General features: G+C 36.4%; 1 protein-coding gene across 2 annotated transcripts in view; it reads left to right on the forward strand.

The window, feature by feature from the left end:
• Window positions 1–22,100, forward strand: part of CPED1 (cadherin like and PC-esterase domain containing 1) — a 255,853-nt gene that overhangs the window by 137,166 nt on the left and 96,587 nt on the right. The gene's annotated exons all lie outside the window — the stretch shown is intronic.

The raw sequence follows: 22,100 nt of genomic DNA on the forward strand, positions 1-22,100 counted from the left end.
AATACTGAGTACCATTTATTATGCGCCAGGCTCTGTCTTTACATTTTCAGTCTTTTAAATCCTTATGACACCTCTATAGATGGAATTCTACTATTAGCCCCAGATTTTGGAGGAGAAAAACCCAAGTATCAGAGAAGGGAAAGAAGTTGCCCAAAGTCGTGCCACTCACTGTCTGTGGTACTTTGCCACAGTCTTGCCAGCCCCTGACAACTGCTGATTTTTTTTTTTTAAATTGCTATTGCTTTGTATTGAGCAACTGATCCATTAAAGATTTATTTATTTATTTATACAAGCATTGGGTACAGTCAGAAGCACGGGAGAGTGAGAGAATTCACCAGAGCCAGAGTGGGGAACAGAACAGGCAGACTGATGAAATACACTGTGAGGGGAGCAGTGGGCATGGCAGGAGAGATCTGTGCGCCATGTGGGACCCTCACCAGTGGCCAGGGATTGAACCAGCGCTGCAGAGGCTGCAGGCAGCTTCGCAGCCCAGCGCTCAATTGCTGCGCCACCAGGGGAGGCCCCAACTGCTGATATTTTGGTTTTATTTATTTACAGAAGGTCACTTGGTGAGATCAGACATTATTCAGCCTTTGCAGTTTGTCTCTCTTCACTTAGCAATTTAAGTTTTTTCCATTTTTTTTATGTTTTGATAGCTCATTTCTTTTAAGCACAAGAAATCTTCATTTGAGTAGTATTTGTAATAACTAGAAGCTGGAAACAATTCACTAAGAGTTGAATAAACTCAGTACTATGCCACTAAGATATTTTAAAATTAATTATTGATACAAAAACATGGGAGATTCTTCAACCATTAATCTGTAGATATTTATGTATTTAGAGTGAGCCATGCACTTAAAATTTGTGCAGTTTACAATATAAAATGTATATAAATATATTGGGCTATATAAAATTACATAGGACTCTATATAAATGCCCAAGAATACAAGCAAAAAGTATTGATAGGAAAATATATTTTCAAAAACATGCCTCTTTTCTGAAATATTGATGATAAATAAATTATGTAATTACCTTAGATAATAATTCTATTAGGAATTTGTTACTGTAATACAAAGAAAAATGTTAGAAAATTCTTGTAGAATGCATCCTACAGATGATTGCAGAAAGTCAGAAATTTCTAAGAATCCTTTCTAGGTCTTATTTAAATGTTCACATGTTCCCACACAACCCTATTTTTTACAACATGAAAAAGTATCTAATAATCACTAGTATTTTTTTAGCCATCCTTTTAGAAACTGTCAAATGAGTGAACAGATAGTGAATAAATAATGTAGATTGTTTTAGACACTTAACTAGACATGAGTGACCTCACAGAATAGAAGAAGTCAATAGCAGAGGCAGGATTTTCTCACCATAGGCACCGGTTAAAATTCTAATCCAGAGACCTTTCCCCTTTATTTCTCTTTTATGTTAATCTCATTAGAGTCTTTAGGTTTCACTGAAAGCTGATACCATGATGAAGTTAAAACACAAAGAGTGAGGGATAAGATTTCTAATCTCCTATCAATCTCAAGTATTTGAGAATTTCCAAATTAAGTTAATAGCTAAACAAATATACTTTATGAAGCTTAGAAATTTTGGTCTTCCAAATTGTTTTTCCTTTTATGTCAATAACCATAGTGCCCTTGCTGCATGCTAAAGGTTCAAGTCCAGAGTTGAACTACTGCAGATTAAATGATAGGCAGTTCTATTTGAATCCTCAAAGCCTATATTTAGGAATCTAAAAGGAAATGAATTAAATTTTAATTAGATTTTATTTGTTAGTTAAGGGAAAAATTTACAACTCCTACGTACATTTCAAATTAGATTTGGGCCTAATGGACTTCATTATTAAATTTTAAATAAACATACAAGGCAATTCACCTGCAAATAACGAAAAAATGTGAATCCAATTTGTGATTAATCAAGTCCCCTAATTTCACTTTCCCATATTCTCGCACCTTGTGAACATCAACTATTCATTTCACTGAAAGACTAACCATGAAAAACAAGCTAATATAAGACTTATCGGTCCATTAAAAATATCAATTACTAAACTATTTTGGTGAATAATAAGGTAATTTAATTAATTTGTTAGTAGAAACTTTGTATCATTTATATGATCAAGCATTATTAAGTACCTACTTAGCCATAAGTAAGTATTTGAATTTAGAGTTTGTTTCTAACTATATTGCCAAGTGGAATTTGTATGTAGTTGCCATCGAGGAAAGGAAGTTTTATTTATATGCATGATATAAAACAACAAGATTTGCATCAAGCTTGGCACTATGGTATTAGGGCAGAATAATTCCTTGTTTGGGGGTGGTACCCCATATATGGTAGGCTGTTTAATAGCATCCCTGGCCTCTATTTACTGGATTCTAGTAGTATCTCCTTCTTTTAAACTTTAACAACCAAAACTGTCTCCAGATATTGCCAAATCAAGCCCATTTGAGAACCACAGATTAAGATTAAGAGGATCCATGCTTCTGCTCTTCAGAATTTACTAGAAGTATGACTAGTTTGGAAGTAACCCTTCAATACTAAATATTGACAATCATTCTTATCTTTTCATCCTTTATTTTTAATCATTTTTGTAGTCAGTGATAGTACTCTGACAGCCCTTATTCTACTCATTAATTTGCCATCTTTTTGGTCTAATGTAATTATACTCAGAAATATGTATTCAATTATAGAAAACCTAATTCTTAATGAAACATAAAAATGTCATATAACATTCCTAGACTGTGATTTCATTTTGATTTACCCATAAACAGAGGAAAGTTTTGCTCTTAGGAAGAATGATTTAGAAAGTAATAAACTGTTATTATGGCTAGAATATGTCATGCTTAGGAATTAATAAAACATATTTATGTTCTAGGGAAATTAAAATACATATGGGGAAATATATCTTTTAATATCTCTTTCCAACTTAAAAATTTTTGACATGGAAAACAATATAGCATCCACAGAAATTGATTTGTATAGATGATCTGTGCTCTCATATACATTTTGCCCCCAAAGTATTTTGCCAGAATAGAGTCATAAATAAGATGTATAGAAGGGTCACATAGCAGAAGCAGAGAAGACTACATTTCATGGATCCATTTTTTAGAAACAGTTTTCATTTTAAAATAAATTGCAATTAATCAGGGGAAAATACCAAGGAAAGAGAAAATACCATTAAAAAAGGAACTATCCAGCATTTGGCTACACATTTAAAACTGACATTTGCTGCTGTATTAAAAAATAATTAGCAATCTAGATGCTGAGTTATTAAATGATGTGTGAATAATTCCAATTATAACATTTGGAAATGCTTTATAATTTTTCCGTTTATTTTTCGTAACTTTTCAATACCACAGAGGACTATTACAAAACAACTCAAGCAATAGTTGCCTAATATCTTAGCAAATATTCATGATACAAGAACAAAAATACATTTATCAATGATTGTTTAATAAAAACCTTTGTTCATTTCCAATGTTGTGGCATTGATTAAATACTCATTTTATTGGTTTTTAATTATAATGTCTGCCTCTGTATACCAGAGGAATGTGATTTAAATTTTTAATTCTAGAGTGTGTTTTAGTGAAATACTCTCAACCAGCAACTGTTTATTAAGTGTCTACACTGTATTTTGTTCTTAGGAATATTCCATAGGTTGCAGAGCAATACAGTAAGAACAGCAGCAAAGGCGGTGGTGGCAGTAGGGATACAAGACATTTGTGCCAGGCATGATGCACTTTACTTTCCCATCTTATTTAATATTATCCACAACCCAAGCATAGGTAGTTTTTATTCTCCCTTTCTTTCTTAATATAAGGAGAAACTAAGACTTTAGAAACATTCCCAAGTTCTATGGAACCCATGTAATTAGTGGCAGAGGTGGGATTGATTACAGGTCTTGCTGACTTCAGATCGATCTCTGTAATCATTACTCTAAACTGTAGCATCTAAAACCTTTTTTGTACTTACAATCTAATTGACTTATTTGGGAAATTCACTTAGTCAGAATCCAATATGCCAAAATTTAATTATCTAGGACTTTTCCCATGGTCAAGCACAGTGATTATTTTAATAATGTTCTAGAATCATTGCAAAATACTGAGGTCTTCATGATTTTTTATTTTGCTGGGTTAAGTATGATATCAGAGTTGATCCTTCAATAATATTTACTGGGAAGTTTTAGAGTTAACACCTAATATTTTATTATACAAGTACATAGTCTAGTAACTGACTATGTTTATTGATACTCAGTTCTTTTAAAAAAAATATTTATTTATTGTATAGAAGAAGTGGGGTGTAAGCCAGAGGTATGGGGAGTTAGGGGGTGGGGAGTTAAGAGGATTCATCAGAGGCACAGTGAAGAATGGAACAGGTGGATTTACTGAAATACACCGCTAAGGGGAGCAGTGGGTGAGACAGGAGAGATCTGCTGTGCCATGTGGGTAAACTCCCTGGCTGGGATGGAACTCAGGCTATAGAGATGATAACACTGAGACTTAACCCCTAGGCCACCTGGAAGGTCCTGATACTTAATTCTTAAAACGGGGTTGTAACAATTTACATAATAAAGTTCTACTTAACCAAAATACTATGATTGCTACTAATTGTTAAAATGTTTACCAAGGCAAAGGCTCTTTTAAATGTTACTGTTTTTTAAATACGATTTAAAGGCTTGATTATACAGTAGAGCAATTTTTAGTCATTTTCACTACTTAATACAACTCACTACATTATTGCTTCTATAAAAACATCCCATGCTATATTTTTCAAAACCAAAAAAAAAATTAATATTAATTTCAGAATAGTGCAAAAAATGTATCATGGAACTGATAATATGTAATACTTCAATAATACATTCATCAATGGGAAAAGATCATTGTATTCATATTTAATTCTCACAACAAGCAGATAAGATAATATAGGTGATTTTTATTACCCACTGAACCCCTTACTAGGAGGAATCTTGGTGTTAGAATATTTTATATACTTGTATTTAATTACAATATGTGTTCATTTATTTATATTTTATATTAATATATTCCTATACTTATTATATGGATTTATATTTTATATTATCTTATTTTTGGGCTATATTTTTCAAAGGTATCAAAACCAGTGCTATCAGGTTTAAATTTCAATTAGATAATAAATGCAACGTTTAGCACAAGCCTGGTGCATGACTCCTTGCTGTCAGTGTTGTATAATCATCATCATTATCATCCTGAAAACTCTTCTTGTCCAGATACACTGCCGAGGTTTATCTGCAAGTGTATAAATAGGAGGAAGAGGAAAGTAAAACAAAGAACATAGGAAGGAATAATATTGAGAATTGTAAAGGCATCAGGGCAGGGAGACCTGGTTGAGCTTTAGAAGTGAGAGTAGGTGCCCACGGCTGGCCATGGGGCTTCCTTCTTGGCAGTCAAGGGTCTTAGGCACCTTTGCTTTGTGATTCCCTTCTTTCATGAAAGCAATCTTTAAAATGATTATTTAGAATTATGTTGCTATAAATGTGAATATATTAATATATGTAGATTTGTTTGATTGAAAGCTCATTTTTTCCTTCCAATGTTAAAGGATACTTAAACATGTTCCTGAGCCCTAAAAGTACTGTGTGCCATTGACACTGCTAGAGAAAGATGTTGGCCCTAGGTTTCTACTTCATTCTTAAGAGTCTATGCCAATTATTATTGATAACTGAGCTTCTTTCACATCTGTTAAGTGCCCTTAATTTAAGCACTTAGCCTTTTGCAGGCGCTTCCAGTTCCATGTTCATGGACTGAGCACCCCTTCCCCATCATCTTCAAGAGCCCCCATATCCCATAGGAGAGTGATGTTATTTACACTAACAATTTGCACACTCAGGCTTCCTGGTGCAGGGTCCTTTGTTGTAGCTGGTAGACATTCATAGACACTGAAGGCCTGGGGGTTTTTATTTCAGCTTCAGTGTTCACTCAAAAAGTGAGTGAAGATGGAAGGAGTGCATTCTTTAATTCATAATCTATTTTAGCACTTCTGTAAATGATCTTTCTGAGTTGGTGAAAAAGAGTAATGTTAAACGCCTCATGAGTTAATGTAACTTATGGGCAGATAAATTGCCATTTAAATAAAAACTTTTGCTCAACACATCTGTTCTCCTTGTTTCCCCAAGTCACATCTGCTTCCTTTACAAGAAGAAGCAAACTTTTACTACCGTTAGCATAGCAGCGCCAATTCATTGTGGAGGAAAACTGGATCTCTCTGGCTTCTGACAGGATCGGAGATGGTCCCCTGTGTATACCGACTGAATACCCTCATTTTTCTTTTGAAGTTTATGTATTGCCATCTTAAGGATTAATCTTCTGATTTCTCAACTGGACACAACAATTGAAAAGAGCCCCAAAAGGATTTTTAATAAGATTTTCTGTTAGAGTAACTGGATTTCCAATGTGACATTTGAAACTTTGAAGGATGTCGTGGTTGAAGTAGGAACAGAAAAGGGAATCTCTTTTTAATAACTCCAATTCCTAGTATCTACTTCTTTTTTAAGTATCTACTTTTTTTTAAGATTTATTTATTTATTTATACAAGCACTGGGTACAGTCAGAAGCATGGGAGGGTGAGAGAATTTACCAGAGCCAGAGCAGGGAGCAGAATAGGCAGACTGACAAAGTACACTGCTGAGGGGAGCAGCAGGCACGGCAAGAGACGTCTGCGCACCATGTGGGACCCTCGCTGATGTCCGGGGATCGAACTGGCACTGCAGAGGCTGTGGGGCAGCTTCACAGCCCAGCGCTCAACCGCTGCGCCACTGGGGAGGACCCCTAGTATCTACTTCTTAGTGGACTTTAATAGCTCCAAAGCGTCCCTATATCTTTTATCCCTCTTCATCTTCTTTCCTATTTCTCAAGTCCAAACTAACTCTAGCAATAGTACTTACCAAGATCGTAAGGGTAGTAGTGAGAAGGGAGGGTTAATGTGTATAAGGTAAGGCACTTTCACAAGACTTCTGGCCACTACCTAACCCTGTCCTGACCTTGACTTATTTTTAAAAAGGTGGTTTCAGCCCCACCTAACAACAGAGTTTAGCTCTGGATAGGACAAGTTAAAGTAAGAGATTCCTATTGTTCTTAAACCTGTTGGAGTTAGTAGTATATCCTGAATATCTCTTTAGTTTTGACTCCTTGTCCCAAGAAGCAATTGCATACATACTACTTATGCAGTTTCTGAATTATAAAAAACCCAGGTAAAAAAAACTAATTGTAGTATCTCACCATCTAAAGCACTGGCAGTGGCATACATAAGGATATTATCATTTCTGGCACAAATATACACAATTGTAATTCAATTTATTGAGCATCTACTTTTCCCAGCAATTGTAGTTATTTCTTATGTAGTTTTAATGATAAAGAAATCAGCATCAATAAAGAATGTTAGCGTTTAGAATTAGGTGTGGTCTTCAATGACCTCTCTTCACACAGGGAATTGGCCACGAGCATAGCTCTCAAAGCAAAATGCCATCAAATCTGATGCTTTACAAATAAACATCTGTGAAGAGCTACCTAGCCATGACTTTCTTTCCATAAGCACAGAAAGTGGTAAGAGTTGTAGGTGATGGTGGTCCTTGAAAACACAGAGAAATGTAATGATATGTCACTTGGACTATTTAGATTGCCCTCATTAGTCAAAGCCATTGATGTGCCTTCTTTCAACAGACTGGAACAAACTGGGTTATGTTCAAAGGCAGGTTGGCTCAATGTTTCAATTAGGTAATGCTGAGAAAATTTCCACATGCATTTGACCAACTGTAACATTTCCTTCAAGAAGCGTGTGTTGTACAAACAAGAATGAAGGATGGAGTCTTCCTTGCACATGGTTTCACCCATGACAGAACTACAAGCTGCTTTGACACATGTTCCCTGAAGGCAGAATTAGGATACTTTACTGCCTGACATATTTAACTTCTTTTGAAAATCCTGCTAATTTGTCTTTTTTTTTCTTTTTTCACTCACAACCTTTTTTTAGACAGGACTAATGAGTTTAAAACTTTGAGCATGACCTCACTTTTCAAAGCAGATCAGGCATCTCCACCCTGATTCTCCAGCGCTCTAGACCTCATTCTTCAGCTCTGTGGTGCAGGCTCTCACCAACTTTTCTGGGGTTTTACCTCTTCTACCTCACCCCCACACCCCACATGCTTCATCATGACCTTTGCAGACCTCATGATTTCAGGATATTGCATGTGGGATTCTTGACCAGATAGGTGATTTTGTAACTAAATTCCTGATAAAGTTAAGAGACTCAGATTTCAAAGGTTTAAGAAGCAGCAGGGAGGCAAACATTTTCTTAGGTGAAACATTTCCATCACACAGGCCAGTTTCTCATCTGTATGGGAATATAATAGTGCAGATCTTCAAGGAAAAACTGAGCTAATATTGTGAAGAACTTTGAATATTGGCTGGGTACAGAAAGAGCTCAATATTCATGTTTATTATAAATTATAAATTAGTAAGTGAGCAGATAAATAAAATATGTCTTCAGGTTTCTATAAAACTTTAAAATAGGCTATTTTCCCCTTTTGTTGAGGTTGGAGATTTTTAAAATAGTTTATATTTTAGATTTGATAAAATGTAAATATGACGACTTTACAGAAAAAAATAATGAATGTGATAAATCAAACATTTCAAAATTGAGTAAAATTTGTCTTCAGCATGTTTTAATTTTGATAGATGCACAAATAATTGTCTACACTGTCTTCTGAGCAGTCTCACAGAGAGACTGAGCATTTAAGTATTACTTAACAAAAAGAAAAGAAATATTTCTTGTGGCTTCCATTTTATGTGAGGAGGTTGAAATTCCCTGTGTCACTTTTGTAAATGAGTAGCAATGGATAAAGATTGTACTTATGTGTCATCGGCACAAGTTATAACCATGATGTAATTTAATTTTTTAGTGTCACTTTTTTTAAAGATTTATTTATTTATGCATACAAGAGCTGGGGTACAGGCCAGAGATGTGGGGGATGAGAGGATCCACCAGAGACAGTGGGGAACAGAACAGGCTGACTGACCGAAACACACTGCCAAGGGGAGCAGCGGGTGAGACAGGAGAGGTCTGCCTCACCATGTGGGTTTCTCCCTGGCCGGCCAGGGATCAAACTCACACTGCAGAGGCTGCACATTGCCTCATAGTGCCATGCTTAACCCATTGTGCCACCAGAGAGGCCCTTTAGTATCACTTCTAAGAAAGTACTGCCAATTCAAAACCATCACTCCAAAAGACAATAAGCTTTCTCATAGCTGATAAATAGGCTAAATGAGAAAAACAGAATCTCATTGTACACATTCACACCATAATTTTGACCAAGACTTCTAAACTCTCCCCACTTTTTTATAATCAGAAGTTGTCCAAATGACTTTTGGATAGTTCTCAAATGCCAAGACATCTTCGTAGACTACAGATTTGTCATATTCGAGAACAGATATTTAAATGCTTAATATCTAATATTTATTCAGCATTTATGGTGTGCCAGGTGCTATTCTAATTGTTTCACATTTCTAACTCAATTCTCAAAACACAAGGTAGGTGGTTTGCAAATTCCCATTTCATCAATGGAGAAATGGAGGCACAGGGGACTGCTTAAGGTCAAAGAGGTAATAAGTAACAGAGCACATTTCTGCGTGCAGACCTCTGTTATTTACACCCTATGCTCTTAGCCACTCCATTCCACTCCAAAACTAGATTGCTGGAAAAAGTATACATGTTTTCCTGAAGGCTTTAGCCCCAAAAGTTCATTTATAAGTTATTATTTGGAACTTGTAGTCAATTTGTTTGTCTCTAGGAGAAAATTTGCAAATAAGGTTAGGTTATCTGGAACCATCAAAAATCTGCCTGAGATTGAGCCCCACCAAAAAACCCAAAAATTCTTAGACATTTGATATCATCAGTATAATAGGAGGGTTCTGAAGAAGGGAGCAAGTGTGCCAGGGATTCCTGCAACAGTTATGTGGGGAAGAAGGACTCCAGGAACCAAAGTTGTTTATGGGAAAGATGCCCATGGATGATGATGGGGGTAACTTGGGGTGTCTCGAGTTGCAGAATTGACCAACAGCTCTGTAGGCTACAGTTGTGTTTGGTTTTAGGCTTTTTGTGAATCGTGTGTTCCAATGCCACACTCAACTTCAGAGTTGGGAGTTTGGGTGGTCAACCCTTCCCCCTGATAATGAGTAAATCTCAATAACTTGAAGTCTTACCTTAATAATGTACCAGGTTCATTGCCAGTCAGTGGCTGAGTGAGGATGAGAACCTTATTGGTTGGTGATTGAGCCTCCTGGCTGTTTGTGTCTGTGGCTCATCTAGCAGACTGGTTAGAATCCAGATGTCAACATGCTTCTTGAGTTTCTTGAGCTAGTTCTGTGTCCTTAAGAAAGTCCTTACTTGCTAAACAATTCTCTTTAAGTTTACAGCAAGAGTGACTGATGCAAATTTATGAATACTGTCCCTGATAAAAAAGAGGTCCCTATTTTTTCTTTAGAATATGTAGCCTGCTATTCCATGCCCTAATGAGTTAAAACTTAGTGGCATCATTTTGTTATAATTAAATATAAACACTATCAAATTTATATTTTGATGCAAAGAAGGTAGTTGCACATCATTGTATTTAAAATTCCTCCTTGAGCAATGTCTCCAAGAGTAAGACTTACTTTGGTGATCTGCAAGTCTTTAATAGCCAGTCAACAGATGCGTTCCCCTGCATCAATACTGGCATAGAATGAGAAAATAATGATTCATGTAACGCCCCCCAAAATAGCTCACACTGCCCGGGACTCTCTGGCATCCTCTTTCCCATGCTAAGTCCATCTGTGATCACACTAACCCCTTGGCCTGGCCTGCAGCCCTCCCCACCAACTGGCCACTTGCAGCTGATGGACAGCCGCTCACCCCTTTTATTGCCAGAGCACAAACAGTAAATGAATTTCCTTTGAACCTGGCTTCCTCTTGCCTTTTAACATAGTCTAGCTCCTTAGAAGAAACACTTCAGATTCTGGGAGCCACAGAATCCCTTATTAATCATCTTTTCTAATTTTGTTCTGGATAAGCTATTATGAAAAGAATTTTTGCACATCTCTAAGGTATTTGATACATTGTATCATGATTGGAAACAACCTCCCTTTTCTTAAATATTTGATAAGAACCTCTTACTGCAGTCTATGGAATGTTAACTATCTAGTCATTGAAAGTATTAACCAATACTCAATTGAGCATAATAATATTAATAATAATAACCACATTGTTTTCTACTTAATACTTCAACTGAGAACCTACTTCCTTAGATACTTTTGTGTGCAATTGACCAAACAACAGTCCATCCATATTTAAATACCCAATAAAATTATCTGTGTTCTATGATAGAAGGAAGTGTTCCAGGATATTATATTCTTTTTTTAACACCATTATGCAGTTAGAACACTTTGACCCATAATGATAATAATTTCCAGCTGTCCCATATCCTAAAGTAAAGTGCCAACCCCCTAAATATGTTTTGTTACTGAAACATGTGTAAACAATTATGAATATCTAAACCATACTGGCATTGGTTTTCAGATTCCCTCCAAAGCTGTGGGGGGAAAATGCCTCTAATAAGTATGTTGATGGATACATCCAACTTCAAAAGTCGCTTTTGCAGACCCACAGAATAAAGATTTCACTTTTTATTGCATATAATAAAAATGGTATGAATTTTAAATTTCGCATCCAAAATAATATAAAAGACATCTACACAAGTCATCCTTCTGATTTGGAAAACACATATTTTTCAAAACACCCTTAAAGATCCATGAGTGGAGGCTAAGGGTGACTCTTTAGTCAAATCCTGTTATTGGGAGATCAAAGTGGACATTTGACTTGATTAAAAGTCTGTGCTGGTTTGTATGTGTTTTGCTTTGTTTTGTTTTGCTTTCTCAAAAAGACATAAAATGATAGTGCATAGACTCATTACTCCAAGAAGGAACTTGAAGGAATACATATCTTAAATCTTAGCTGTTAAATTTAAATGTTTTTAAATGAAATTACTTTTTTTAACTGAAAGAAGCATTCACAGCCTCATCCAAAACTTATTTTAAACAGAGTTTATTCCTTTACCATTAGGATAATATTGTCCAAGATAGTGAAATCATTGATCAATGTGGATATTATCATTAACATTATAGTTAATCTGCTTCTAGAACTTACTTTTTCCCTCTGTCTCTCTCTCTCATTCTCTCATATTTTCTTTCTCTCTGACACACATATGCACACATTGTTCCAGGCCACAGTCCAGGTCTTTGATTACTCCCGCTTAGCATACAATGTCTAGAAAGTACTTAATATTTATACAATTAAATGATACTTCTAAGTACAAACTTAAATACATGCTATAGATATATTAATTTATTTATTTATATAAGCACTGAGTACAGCTATATATTTTTAAATATAAGTTCTCTTGTTATTCTCTAGGTCAGATGAATAAGATAAACCTTTCAAAAATTTTAAAATGCATGAATATATTTGTAGCAGAATGGTTTTACATTCCTGTCTCTGGAAGTTACCAAATAATGCATGATTTCAAAATTTGTTAGGGTGAGATAAAAAGAAGGCCTCCTTCTTAGCCTCACACTTTCACATACTTGACATCAAGAGAGATACGAGGGGACAGAGAAAGCAAAGAGGTTACCTTTGGAGTGGGGCCGTGATTTCTCCTCTCTGAAGGAAAGGTCCTTGTTTGCCTATTGGATCACTACTTCATTATAGGGCTTAAGAATGACTTTGTACTATCAGGGGGAGGAAGAGCTTTCTGAGATGCCATCTTTGGTGAAGTTCACCGAGGGTAAGAAGGAGCGAGGATCTACAGGTGTATTTATACCTAAGCTGTATCTCAAGACCTTGAACCATGGCCCCGGGCCAAAACCCCCAGAGTTGAAGATGTGAAGGTAGAAGCAACTGCTTATGCAGGTTTATCAGGAAGCAAGCATGGAGAAAAAGATACCTGGAATCTTGAATCAGCCTTGAATCAGCTGGAAAAGGTAGCTGAGATCCTGGGTGATCCTCAGAGCTGTTTTATCATTAGGATTCATGTGAGGCTATACTTTTCACATCAAGTGTAGACAATAAGTTTGATCAACAGTGATAACCACTGAAAAGGAGATTTTTCTTTTTCCTTCCTCCTAACTCAAAATCCAGAGGAGTGATTTTAGGAAAACTAAGAGAGAACAGATTCTACCCACTATCTCCAACATTCCACTATTAGTTTTCATAGCTGTGTAACAAATTAAGCAACTTAAAGCAACATCATTTACTACTTCACAGTTTGGTTGTCAGAAATCTGGGGTCATTGTTCCTGGGTTTCCAGTGTAGGGACTCAAAGCTGAAATCAATATGTTGGTCAGGCTGAATCCCTGTCTGGAGGCTCTAGAGAAGAATTATCTTCCAAGTTCATTCAGAAAGAATTGTAGAATTCAGTTCCTAGGTGCTGTAGGGCTGAGGTTCCTGTTTTGTTGTTGTTGTTGTTGTTGTTGTTAGTTGTTGGCCAAGGGCTCCCACAGGCTGCCTCATTCCTTGCCACGTGATCCCATCCCATCTTCTAAGCCAGCAGTGAAGAGCCTCCTACACCTTGAATCCCTCTCAAGATTTGTCCCTCTTCATCTTCCCTGTCTCTGATCTCTAAACCCAGTTTTAACCTCCCTAATTTAAAGTCAACTGATTGAGGAACTTTATTATATCTGCAAATCCCCTTTACAGCAACACCGAGGTTAGTATTGGCCTGAGTAAATGGAGGAGCATGTATATACATCAGAGTCCAGAAATTTTAAGAACTGGCTTAGAATTAAACTTATTATGCCTATCACAAACTTATTATGCCATTGACTAAAGTGTAAAGATACAGGGTTTTAACAACATTAAGGGAGCCAAACCTATTAAGGAAGGATCTTGGTCAAAAGAGCATGATAGTAGAGGTATTGGAAAAAATTAAATTATTTCATACTACGGCTTATAAGTTATGACTCCTCCACCAAAGCAATTATTCATGATTGAAGTGAGCTCATGCAGTAGTACAGTCTATTCTGAAAAGTGTCTCTGTGCCACTTTCTGTTGTTAGCATAGATGATCATTTTAACATATATGATAGCCATATATGATGGGGATTATCACAGCAAACTAGGAACAGCCCTGGACTTAAATTCAGATCTGCCTGGTTTTAAAGCTCATGATATTAATTGCTATGCAATTAGCTGCTCTTAAGCCAGTAAGGTGTTTTTACCCCAGTTGACAAATGTGGAAACCTGCTCAGTCATGGAATAAAATGCCTGTTATCAGGGTCTTGGATATTTCATGATCAAATCATGTTCTACCCCCAAAAAAGTTCCTATAAGCCTGTTATATGGAGTATGATTTGGCTTCTAAGTGCATTTAGTCCTTCTTTCAAGATTAGCAGTTTCACTGCAATTTGTTTGCATTTCTTGTTTGCTTTTTTTTTTTAAAGATTTATTTATTTATGCATAGAAGAGCTGGGGTACAGGTCAGAGATGCAGGGGGTGAGAGGATTCACCAGAGACAGAGTGGAGAACAGAACTGGCAGACTGACTGAAATACGCTGCTGGGGGGAGCAGCGGATGAGACAGGAGAGGTCTGCTGCACTATGTGGGTTGTTCCCTGGTGGGCTGGGGATCGAACTCATGCTGCAGAGGCTACCGATTGCTTCATAGTGCGGTGCTTAACCCCTTGTGCCAACAGGGAGGCCCTCTTCTTTGCTTTTAACTTAAATGAAATCATTTAAGAGAACTGAGACAGACCTTATGACCATAAAGTGCTGCAAAAACAAATCCTTTCAGCACTGGGTAATGTACATGTCAGGATTTTTAACTTCCCTTTTTGGCATATTATTTGCTCCAAAATCAAAGTCATGGAATGGTGCATTCAGCTGGTTAAGAGTAGTCACTTATCCTTGCCCATTTTACCAGACTGATGGTGCAGGAGCACCTGGCTTTCATTGTAGAGGATCCCCACCAAATAAGAGGAGATTGAATAATGGGCAATGAAAACAAATGACAAATGTACCTAAAGTTAGTACTTGATTAGGCCTCCCAACAAGAATGCAGCTACAGGTTCAATATAAGTAAGTGAATTCTCGTACCTATCACACTCCAAAGAGAATATGACAGTTTCCTTCAAGAGGGAATAAGTTCCTTTTCAAAGAACCCAAGATACAGTTGGCTTGGTGGCAATATGAAAGAATGAATTCAGGTATGACAGGGTTGAGCAGAACTAATGACTTTGTGATGCCCCACTAGACTATAAATAAATAAAAGTTAGACTATATCCCAGTCTCAATTTATCAGTAATTACAAGTTTCTAATTTTCCTTGCTTGTGTGCAAGGAGCAAAAGTTCAGAACATCACAAGCCTAATTTAGGAGCCTGGTAAGACCCTATGGTATATACACATTTGATTCTCAACCATCAACTCCTGAAACATATAATGTTATAATGCAATGTTATGTCAATTAAAAAAAAATAAAATAAAATACCTTGTAATCACTCCCTTTTCCAGATGCCACAGGTCCCTGCCACTGCTGGCTACTTGGCTCAGGGTATTAATGGTGCAAATGGTGCCAAAGCTGATTCAGAGGATTAGACCCACAGTTTGCCACCCGGTTCTCCCCAGACTTGTCCTCTTCTTTAGTCCACTTGCCTCTAGCTATTAGTTTCTTGAAGTGTCACTTATTACTGTGCACATTGTGGGGACATAAAGTTCCTTCCTGCAGAGATGGAAGGACCATATTTCCAGCTTCCTGCCCCTTCTACAGCTGGCCTCTTTCATTTTCTTTTCCTTCCTCCTCTGTCACTGCTTTTCCTTATACAAGTGATTCTAAAACTTAAACATGTCTAAATTTCCTGAAAGATTGTTGAAGCACAGATTATTGGCCCTGTTTTCTGACTCAGTGAGGTGGGGTCGGTTCCAAGACTGTGCAAGACCGTCAGTGCCAGTCCCTGGCCTTGGCCCTAGGCACTGCCCTTTAAGACCTACCTCCTTTTTCCACCCTGAGCATATGCCTGCTGTGCTCACATAAAAAGCACCTGCTTGTAAGATTATGCAACCAAGGTACATTCTCTTCCCAAAGCAGATCTTTTACATTCCGTCTATTTGGATGATAGTAAGGACTGTTTCTTTACATCTCAATGAGAAATCCTGTTTCTTGTGTGGAAAGGCTAATTTCTCGGTAATGTCACCAAAGAGATCATTTCCTAGGGTACAAAATAAATACATTTCATGGTGCTTCCCAAAACTTGACTTTCAATCCTTTATTGAGCATCACATTCTTTAGGAAAAAAATGTGGTTTTTATTCATTTTCTAACCTTTCCTATAAGCTGTTCTGAATCCAGAGAAGTTTTTCTAAATATTTCCTCAAACTCTTCAAAATTATCAAAAATACTCATGTTTTGCTTATGTACATATGTCAGTATGGGATATTCCAATGATTATTTTGAAAACTTAAGCAAGATTTTTACTTGTATTTTCTCAAAGGAATCAAAAACAAAAGGGTAAACTTCACCAATAGCAGGTAAAAGACAAATGCCCCCCCAAAGTAGCATATGGTGGATATAAACGTCATTTAAGAATCTTGTATGTTTTTTTATTGCAATATTTTGTTTTGCTTCGTTTGTATTTCATTAGGTAAAAGCAAGTTCTAAAAACAAAAGTACACTTTTTTTTTTAAAGTTTTATTTATTTTTATACAAGAGCTGGGGTACAGGCCAGAGGTACAGAAGGGTGAGAGGATTCACCAGAGACAGAGTGGGGAGCAGAACAGGCAGACTGACCGAAATACACTGCTGAGGGGAGCAGCGGGCGTCACAGGAGAGGTCTGCCACACCATGTGGGAATCTCCCTGGCCAACTGGGAATCGAACTGGTGCTGCAGAGGCTGCGGACAGCTTCACAGTGCTATGTTCAACCTGCTGCACCACCAGGGAGGCCCAGTATACTTCTTTTCATTGAACTTAATTTTTTTAAGCTTCTCTCTTGACCAGTAATGAAAATAAAGTTTGTGCTCATTAACAGAGCAGATTCATGTTTGATGACATATTATTGCATGGTTATATTCAAATAATTCTGTACCCTCTCCTCCTCCTATTCATTCATGAAACATGGATGAGATGCTTAGTAATCATTTTACCAATCTGTATGTCATTTAAAGGTCCTTTTCTTAGAAATTAATACCCTCTACACTTTAATTTCCTTCTCTTTAATTCTATTTCCAATATCTGTAGACCTCCCCTTTTTCCTCCAGTCCTCTGGATGATTAATCACCACTAAGTCTAAAGTTTTAAAATTATTTTTTCTTTCTTTTTCTTTTTTTTTTTTTGGTGGGTAGGTGGGTGAATGGAGAAGATGAAATTTTTACAATACAAGAAAAGTTGTTGTCTATTTTAAGACTGGAATTTATATAAGTCCTGTCTTTCTTTTGATTCTAGCTTTGACTTTAATCATTCATATGCCATTTGTTTGTTAAATTTCTACATGGTTTCTTCAACACTAAACCAAAATTTGATTGTATGTATTTGTGGCTTTTAGAAATCCCATGCTGATCAGAGTCATCCAAGGTTTTAGAAACATTATTATGGATGTGACTACTTTGACAAATCAGCATCCTTCTTATTACATCAGTCCAGTAGATCGGATTGTTTCACTTTAAAATGTTAATTGAGTAAGCACAATTTACCTACCAGTTCTGTCAATAGGGACTCTTTAAGAGAACGCCTTTTACTTTTTTTAAACCACTAGTGTATTCCACCAGTAGACCACATTTTGTGAAACATTATTCAGTGATGCACAAAGGCTGGGTGTGACGTCCATCAGAAGACTTGGATTTTCCTGCTGCCTCTGTTGCTTATTACCTCAGGGACATGAGATGTCACTTCTCAGAAAATGATGTGTCATGGTCATAATAATATTCTCCCCAAGTTACATAATTGGCCTTTTATTCCATTAATGATATCTCTCTCTAAGCATTTTTGACTTCAACTCATGGTTTACACTGCATATGATTCAGAGGTGTAGGTCACACCTTTCAGGTGTATGTGACCATACCACACCCATAGTGTGGTAGGAGACTCTGAGAGGCACCCCATAATCCATTCTGCTTCTGACTTATTTTGTTTAGCATAATACCCTCCAGTTCCATCCATGTTGCAAATGGCAACATTGGTTTAAAATTTTGTAAAGGTTTCAGGTGTTACTGGGTTGTCATTAAGAATAAAATGATATAAAATCCTTTTATAATTATAAGGTGTTATAGAGATGAGTCATACTGTATTACATTCATTTATACAGTAAGCAATTGATTAAATTTAAATGATTCTAGCTCATTCTTTTTTAAAGGTTTCAGTTTAACATCCATTTTAATAGCACATTCTGTCAGGAGAGATTGCTGTTTTCTCTGATGATAATCTGAAATACGTAACCAAATTAGATGAGCTTGTATTGGAAAGACAATATGGCGATGATATATTTTCCTTGCCAGTTCCAAAGGGATGTTTGTGAATTTTTGGAGGTAACATTATTTTGGCTCCTTTTATCTTTGGAATAATTCCATGTTTCTTCTTCGTTTCAAAGTTAAGAGTCATGTGGTCACAAAAAGTATACAACAGGCTATGACATTTGACTACATGTTACAAGAAATGAGTACAAAAGAAAGTTCTTTAATGTATAAATTCCTAAGTGTTAACAGATCGTGAAAATCAGCAACAACTGTTGAGCTGCGATCATGATCTACAAGAACAGGGCAGGTAATTCCAAGAGATGAAAAGAGTATGTCTGGTGTTTGAGCTGTGGCCACATTTGACTTTCATGTCCTTTTGGGACATGACACACTTTGCAGGAGAAGAAAGTTAATGCAGCTGCCTTTTCTAATCAGTCAGTATGACCCAGCCCCTTGGGAGGAAGCAAAAGCAGCCACACTCTGAGACCCACCAACCTTGCTGATTAACAGCAAACATGCTGGTAAAGTTCCTCTCTAAGTCTATCTAGCCCATCAGGCCTAAAAATGTAATTTAGATGATTATCTCTGTGCCCATTAAACCTTGTGACCTGTTGCAGTCTGTTTGAAGTCAGCCTGCTTACACTTGCTAATAGAAAAAAAGGAGGATTAACTTAGAGGTCATGAAATCAGAAGGCAGCCAAAAGGATGGCAAGAGAGCATAGGAAGTCTTCCTCTGCTTCTGTAAGGAAGGAAGAGCTCTGAGAATAAGGGACTAGCCACAGAATCCATTACTTAATGGAAAAGGAGTTCTTTGAAATGCAACCAAAGTGAATCCTTCACCCTCATTCATCTTAGCCTGTTTCTTTTAATTTATAAGCATCATAATCTAGCAAGGGGGGAGTAACATGTTTAAGATCATGGGGTTGTTGAAAAGGATCACAGCATAAAGTCTGAATGGGAGATTTAATAATGAAGTAATATCTGTACCCTATACCTGTTTGAAGTAGACACCTTAATATTTGCGAGGTCTGATACAAAAATTAATTCATTTTGTGGGTGTTTTAAGGGATGAATGAATCTACCTGAGTATTTTCTGTTATTTTCTGTCTGTTATTTTCAGTTCACCTCAACATTGTCTTACTTTTAAACTTGCAAGAACTGAGCTCAGTTCCCAAGGTCCTCACTTGACTTAATGTCTCCCTGTGTGCAGTCTTTCATTATTGGCATTCTTTTCAGCAACCATAACAGTATGAGTATTTGTGTGGTCAGAGTTTTAATATATTGAGAATAAAAATGATCAGTTGAGTTCTTTTTCCACTAGATACTTAAATGCTCACTTTATGAAAATCTAAAATGATTTTTAAATTTGCAATTCTTAAAATGTTGGTAAGACTATTTCAAAAGTAGTCTTCTTATCCAAAGAATCAAAATTCTGTATTCTCCAAGATATCACATTTAAATCTCACATACTACAGTAAAACACTGTTATGAAATTATGTAAAACATCCTGAAGATTTCCTTTTCCAAACTTTTCATCCAATAAACACATCCTGTATATTTCTACCACAATTCATAAAAGAATGTTTTTACTATTTTTAAATCTAGTAATGACTAAAAACTAGGAAATGTCAATTTACCATTCCCTCTTAAAATGCATTCATTATAATGGGCCTCCTCGGTGGTGAAGCAGATTGAGTGCAGTGCTGTGAAGCTGTCCGCACCCTTTGCAGGAGGGTTCAATTCCCGGCTGGCCGGGAGATACCCACATGCGCGGCAGACCTCTCCTGTCTCTCCCGCTGCTCCCCTCAGCACTGTACTTCGCCCTTCTGCCTGTTCTATTCTCCACTCTGTCTCTGGTGAATTCTCTCACCCTCTTGTGCCTCTGGCCTGTACCCCAGTTCTTGTATAAATAAATCTTTTAAAAAATGCATTCATTATAAAATCAATACATATTAATTACATAATTGATTTTGAATGGATAATAATATCTTTTCAACTATTGTCATGACCTTGGAATTTGGAACCATATCGCCTACCTTGAGTCTCTTTCTCTTTTTAAAATCTACTTTTACCCTTCTCTGCAGAGGGAGGCTTCCCAGTTACTTACAGTGAATGATGTATAAAATGGGTGCCAAAATAGAATTTGAGATCAGGAAAGGTTAAACAACTTGTCAAGGTCAAACAGCTGCTAGTAACTCACAGACCCTATGTAAGCCTCTGATGCTCTGCTCACTGCAGAGAGTAATTAGGCTTGCTACAGAGAGGGTGGTGCTGGATGGGTACAAATCAGTCTGAAAGACTAAATTTTTAGAGACATATTTACAGATGTTCAGATAGCACTGATCTACTACAAATCCAGTGCTCAGTTCATAATGCTAGGCGAGTATTGAAAGCCAAGAATAATTTTCTTTTATCAACTCTGTCTGGACTGAAATGCTTTTTATGTCTTTCCTTAAATTTCTTTTTCTGTATTTACAGCTCCAACTGTATTTCAAGTGGGAACTATATGGGGGGTTATTTTCTTCTTTTACTCTAATGTAGTTAATAAGTCTCAAGTGAAATGTTAAAATTGTAGAAAGCTGCTTTCTTATAGATAGGTATAGTGGTGTTGATGTTAATATTAGACTTTAACAAATGTGACATAGATCCTTGCAGATTTTAGTTTATATGCCTGTTTATTTAAAATGTAAGAAAAATCTATTGTAATTGGATCAAAGGTGAATAGATGATGTTTATAGATAGATGATAGATAGATAGACAGACAGACAGATAGAAAGCTTAGTCTAAACACCAGTTTATTTTTATGTTTAATATAAAATTTCATCTGCTCAAAGTCAGGTACCAAATAAAAACTAATCCATAATAACTTGCAGTCAATATGTGGGTTTAATTACTCAATGTAAGGACAGATCCAGCTGATGCTGTCTATCAGGCCAAGAAGAATTAATCTAGTCTAAGTATTGAAGAATTTGTAAGTCTCTAGTGATTAATAGTTTCAGACTTTATTCAGGTCTGGATAAAACACATATACTCCCTTAGGATTGTTCTCTTTCCTGGTGTGTGGGTACATATTTCAATTTCCAACTAGAAGTCATCAACATTGATTATTTTTGCTGGGAAGGCTTGAAAGGGGCTTGATATCCTTCCTTATTTACCTCAACAACACGCACTACTTCAGAGGTGTTTTAACTACTCACTCAATAGTGTTTTGTATGTCAATACTCATTTAATCACTGTAATAGCCTTGTGAAATAGATTCTATTACTAACATCTCTACTGTATAGTCATGAAAACTGAGTCACAGATCTTATAAGTATCCCCTTGAGATTTCACAGTGGAACTGAAATTCCAGTGCAGGCAGTTCGGTTCCAGAATCCTATATTCTCAGTATGATTCCATTCTGCCTTAGCTAAAAGCCATCCTTAGGTTACTTCTGAAATAACATTTTTATGTTTTGGATTAAAAAATGAATATTTCAAGAAAGTTCCCAAATTAAAGATGCCACCATTAAAATAAATTTCTAATTCTTAAGTTAAAATGAATTTTAATTAAAAGCTGTTGTATTTTGGAACTTGTTCAGCATGAAATTGTCTCCA

This window comes from Talpa occidentalis, unplaced genomic scaffold (genome assembly GCF_014898055.3).
Source record: "Talpa occidentalis isolate TD23 unplaced genomic scaffold, MPIMG_talOcc4v2.1, whole genome shotgun sequence".
Taxonomy (NCBI): Eukaryota; Metazoa; Chordata; class Mammalia; order Eulipotyphla; family Talpidae; genus Talpa; species Talpa occidentalis.